The 6,000-nt window shown below is 38.1% G+C and overlaps 1 long non-coding RNA gene across 1 annotated transcript in view; it reads left to right on the top strand.

Annotated features, from left to right (window-relative positions):
* The first annotated feature begins 3,677 nt into the window (after positions 1 to 3,677).
* The window catches only part of LOC146001142 (uncharacterized), a 29,077-nt gene continuing 26,754 nt past the window's right edge, over positions 3,678 to 6,000 (top strand). The window contains exon 1 of the long non-coding RNA XR_014443526.1: positions 3,678 to 3,757. This is a non-coding gene — a long non-coding RNA (uncharacterized LOC146001142). The remainder of the gene's footprint in view (positions 3,758 to 6,000) is intronic.

Genomic DNA, 6,000 nt, shown 5'->3' with positions numbered 1-6,000 from the left:
ATTGTATGTTTAAGGCCAATGGTGGCAATTGGGTTCAAAACGGGAGTGGGGGGGTGCAAGAAAAGTTTACTTTCTCTTCCCTTGGTATGCAAGGGTTAGCATAAAGAGGTCATAGTGTGAAGGCAAAAAAATGGGGAGCAACTATCCCCAAAATCGTCGCCACTGTTCAAGGCTGCCAAATTATTCAGAACGTGAAATCGGAACATTTTTTACCACTCAACTCCTCTGTTTCCATGCATTAACATTGTGTGCCGGAACCATCTCAGTATGTGTGTTTGCCCATTTCTTATCATCAGACATCAAAACATCTATGGCGTCTTCGAGTGTTTTTTACGAAGCTGTTACACACGCACGGGATGGACAATCCACTCGACAACGCGAGACTCAAACTGTGGGCTGAGAATATTCTCGAATATTTCTCTCTGATTCGAGCCTGAACACCACTACTGTGTCTTGTCCTCCCATGTTTACAGTTCTTATAAAAGCTGAAACCCACCAAATTATTCATATTGAGGCCTAAGCACTCGCAAGTGTTCACAATTGTCTGTCACAACTTCCGCAGTCTTGTCGTATATTGGCACAAAACAGAGTAAGTCTTCTCGAATACAGTTCGAAACAATTAATTCACAATGAAAACCTTTCCGATCCCAACACATCTAGTGTTTCTTCTCCCAATATGATTAAATGCTTACTCATTTATCTCCAGTGACGTGCCCAAGGGAAGGTTGGTGAGGTCATAACCAAATTTGACCAAGTATTCCTTAAAATAAAGAACTTCAAAGAGAGGAAAAGATGGCAAAATGAGGACTGACCACCAAAAATAGTATGCATAACCCTCCTCTTCTAAAATTCTGGGAAAATTTGGTCCGGGCACAACTAACTCATCACTCAAAACTTTGATTTTCAGTTGATCTGTGCAGCTTATTTCTTTTTTAATTAACCGCTCCAATACCCGTTACTGATTAAATATTCACTTTAGAGAGAGACCTTCGATCTCTTCAGCCCTCGACCCGAACTAGCACTACACTGAGGCTCCGGAAATTCCGCTGTCGTTAATGTCTTCTGGTTTGGACCCGAACTGGAACTAGTAGTAGACTTCGTTACTTTACGGTATTTAGTCCTTTTCATCTTCGAATCACTAGATCTTATAAAGCCACCAATGGACACTGACTGTACACTAATCGACAGTATGAACTGTCATACTTACCTTTGAATACTCATTAACCGATTCTGTTGTACAGATCAACTTGGAAATTGAAGCCGCGTATTTTAACCTCATTATATTCTAGAACGTTCCACAGATAAAACGATTCGTTAATGTTGCCAGTAGTTCGACTCCTTCTCTTATTCAAGAACGTTCCCTCTCGCGCTTTCCAGAGATTAAAAAAATATAATGAATCGTCCTACGTGTGGCGCTACGTTTACAGCTTCCAAATGCTGACAAGTCTTTGCATAGTGTTGCGACAACACCGAAAGCGCAAGAAAAGTTTTAATGCAATATTATCAACAACAGGGTTATAGAACATTCTCCGTGTTGCCTTGGTAAGTATATCTCTCCTTATATATTATCGGCACACTATTTTAGAAAACAAGAACCTAATTTTGCCGGACCCTGTGGCTGAGTGGTTAGCACATCGCGCTGCGACGCCAAGGGTCCCGGGTTCGAATCCCACTCGGCCATGGTTGTGTGTGAATGTCCATTTATCATTTTCATCATTTCATCACTCATTCCCATCTTCGTAAATTAGCTAAGAGGAACAAAACGCGAAGTAAAATAAAATAAATCAAATCCAAAAAAAAAAAAAAAAAAAAAAAAATTATGTAGTGTAAACTGAAAAAATTAAGGGGGGCTCCAGCCCCCTGATCCCACCTTGGGTGCGCACTATTAACAATAACAGGGTTCTAGAACATTCTGTGTCTTGGCTCGAAAATTATTTATCTCAAATTATCATCACATTATTTAAGAAGCTATGAACGTAATTTTATGTAGCGTAATTTCCTGAATGGGGTGCTGGAGACCCCTGATTCCCACCTTGGATACGTGCTTGACTCGATAATTATTCCTCTCCTTAAATTATCGTCACATTATTTTATTTCCGACCACAAGAAACCAAATACCTCATTTTATCTATTGTAAACAGAAAACTTTTTGGGGGGTTCGAGCCCCCTAAGCTCCCCCTTGGATACGTGCCTGCTACGAGTGTCCCTTCATCAATTTAAACTAATCATCACTCATCCTGTTCGTCGCGATTAGCCAAAAGTGGAAGAAGACGATAAAAACAAATTTATCCTCATCGTGGCGATCAACTGGAGAATGTTAAAAGTAGCGTAAAAATATTAAAGGGAAATTCCAGGACATTCAGTAAAAAGACATATCAGAATATGCCCGGACAAGAACTTTCCTTAGAATGAGACATTTAAAATAAATGCAATAGGTTAGCTGGAAAGAAAAGCCGGCAGTGGACTACAGCCTGCAGGGACAAGATATCACGCAAAAAATAAACTATGCATTGTTTTGGAATAAATGTATTCTTCTATCGCGTATTTGATCTCTTGCTGTCAAATCAAATTAACAGCTTTGGTGTATAATATCAAAAGATGCATGAAAACACAGCGTTTCATGGGCCATCTGCTACATTCTACGCATAGCTTTCAACCGCTCGTGTCCGCTTGGTGACGTCACAAGCTCTAGCCAATAACGTGCAAGTCGCGGAGTGGCCCCCCCTGAAGTGAACCAAATATTTGCGAGCGTTTCATGACGTAACAACCGGTCAGTGTTTCCAAATACGCGGTTTTGTAACTGTGTAACAGTTCTAGAACGTAAATAAACGTGAGTTACTGTTCATCATTTCTGATTACGAACTTGCGACAACATGACGTGCACAGGATCAGTGGCGTGCTCAGTGTGAGGTTGATGGGAGTTATAACCCCCCCTTTCGCCCAGTATCTCTAAGGCTATCCGTGAATGGTTCGTGGGGCTATCCGTGAATGGTTCGTGGGGCTATCCGTAAATGGTTCGTGGGGCTATTTATGAATGGTTCGTGGGGTTATCCGTGAATGGTTCCTGGGGCTATTTATGAATGGTTCGTGGGGCTATTTATGAATGGTTCGTGGGGCTATCCGTGAATGGTTTGTGGGGCTATTTATGAATGGTTCGTGGGGCTATCCGTGCATGGTTCGTGGGATTATCGAACCTGACCTTGCTGGTCAGACATTATTGTCATTTTTCATATAAGTTGTTGTTAATGTGCTGTCTGCCTTTAATGTGTTTTAAAAAATTGATCACTCCAGAGTCTTAGACCATTGGATTTTTTTTAATCATGCGTACATTAAATTGTTTATTAAGTCTTGTCTACCAAGTGTATTTATTATTTTCAGAAGTCCATATTCTTCTCATACCAATGGACATGGACGTCCGCAGGATTTTTTCCAGGGAGGGGCAAGGAAGGTATTTTTTTCCAGGGGGGGTAAACGAAGGCAAATTTTCCCCAAAAATAGTGTTGTTCCCTAAAAACAATGCTTAAATTTGAATTTATGGTGTTCATGTAATAAATAACACATATTATTGTGGCTAAAATGAAATTATATGTATGAAATACATATTTTTTGGTTGACTTTCATTTTCCAGGGGGGGGCCACGGCCCCCCCTTGCCCCCCCTTCCGGACGCCCATGCCAATGGACAATGAAGATATGAAGAATTCTTCACTGGAACTTCTCTGATATCATGAAGACTGAACAGTGTGGTGTAATGGCAAGGTATTGCGCACCAAATAGTTTAATCTAACAGAATTTGTAACATTTCTTTTGATAAGTTGAAATTTTTATAGTTTAAATTCAGAGTTGCTGTTTCAATAGCATTTAAGTCTTAAGCAATTTGTGTATGTGAAGAAATTACTACATGATGGAATGTGTTGACCTACTGTGACCTTTATAGAGCCGCATCTTGAGTAGTGTGTTAGTATTTGACCATAGTTTTAGTATTTTTGTCAGTTTTACAGAGTATATAGTTCAAAATTGACTTGTACCCTTTTTTGCACATCAAATTACAAACGTTACATTTTCAACTTGATTCTTGCAATTGACATAGCTTGGCTATTCCATCTTCCAGTTTTTTGTTTTTTTTACTAGCATGTGAATTTTGCTGTAACTATGTGACATTTAGACTTGGGGCTTTTTTTCGGACTTGGTGAACTTCATGCATTTCACATGATTCCAGTTTAAATTTTATAAAAGTATTAACAATTATCATTAGAGTAGTAATACGTGGAACAAGTCCCTCATGTTTAATTGTGCATGCATTCTTTACGTACATGGTTTTATTTCTATTAACATATACTGCAGAGTTTTAGAGATTATTAATTGCGTGTTTGCTTGAGAATATTTTTCACATCTGTATACCCTTTTCAGTTTACTGTTGTCTTAGTTATTTGCTGCTGCCATCTAGGTAATATGTGTGGCATGTGAAGGGATTTTCTGAATGTGTGTGTTCATCGTGCAGTGAGCTATTGCGTAGTTTTGAATTGCCAGAAATGTCGGTAAATGCTTTCGTAGTTAGGTTAGTAGCATCTCAAGCACGACACCTCTTTGTACTTCACGTGGAGAGCCACCAGTGACAGATGGCAATAGTCTGTGGAATGCCTTGTCGATGGGAAACAAATATTTGGGCCAGGTACCTTTTACATATTTGGCGATAAATAGGACTTTTTGGAACGTAATCAAGGATTTTGCTTTGGGTTTTGCAGTTCGTGATTATTTCAGTCCAAAGAGGAAGTTTTTAGGTTTTTGTGAATTTCTGTATGGCATTATGAAATGCTTATATCCTCTCAAGTTAGGTATTTAAATTGTTATATTACTAAAGCGCATGAAAAGTTCAAGAGTTTCTTGGAGAGTGCTTTTGTAGTCCAATAATATAAATCTGCTCTCACTGCCCCCTGCTGGTTACTCTGTACCATAATAGACTTTTATTCAATTTAAAAATGCATGTTTGGTTCATGTGGACAGATTAGGATGTAGGCAATTTAAAGCTAACACCTTAGGCCTGCTTTTTACGAAAGCATTTTCCTTAACATTTATGCCATGACCCAAATGCTACTCTGAAAAATCTTATAGCATTTCAATGTCATGGCATTTCTCAAGATAGAATCGTTCCTATTTCCGTAGCATAACCAATCAAAACAAAGTTCTAGGTCACAAGTGCAAATGTAATCAACGTATCACTTCACATATGGGTCATTTCATGTAAAATCACCCAAGGAAAGTTGCTTCATAGTCATGGATTTGCTTCAATTTTTTTTTACTGATAGATCCTTGGTCCAATATGACAAATATGTAATTTTAGACTTGTCAAACAAATATGTTGAAAGTTAACATTTTTTTAAAATTCGAAGATTTTCAGTAATTGAGTGGAAGAATGAATGCACCATATGACACAAAATATGCCACATCTCGGAAACTATTTGCAATATTGTGATGATTTAGTTATTGCTGGAGAAGAAAAGAATAGTCCTTACAGAAAATAATTATGTTACCTGCTTAGAAAGTAGAAAAATCTTTAAATGAAGTAAAATGTTGTGATGAAAGAAACACTCCACTTCAGGTAATAGTTTGATAGGGAATCCCAGGTTTTACCACAATGAAAATTGTTACACAGCATAATCAAAACATGTCCAACAAAATATTAAAAAATCAGAAAGTTAATATTTTTCATAATAAAAATATCACAGGATTACCAGTAGTATGAATACACATAATGTTTGAAATGTTGAATACGTGGGAGAAGCATTAGTATGATGTTTATCCACTTGATATCAGCATTTCATTAAGAAGCTAAACAACTGACAAAGTCAGTGCCTAAAATAACCTATTTTGCTTGTTAGAACCTATTTTAGGTTTATGTGCCTAAATAAAACCTTCTTACTGTCCTTGTTTACTCCCCATTCTAAGGTTTGGCACCCAATTGTCTCTACAGCCTGCACAGTCCCAAGTGCAAACTTCTGATC

The sequence above is a fragment of the Lepisma saccharinum genome, chromosome 17 (genome assembly GCF_977018435.1).
Source record: "Lepisma saccharinum chromosome 17, izLepSacc3.1, whole genome shotgun sequence".
Classification (NCBI taxonomy): domain Eukaryota; kingdom Metazoa; phylum Arthropoda; class Insecta; order Zygentoma; family Lepismatidae; genus Lepisma; species Lepisma saccharinum.
This window is presented reverse-complemented; position numbering and strand designations above follow the sequence as displayed.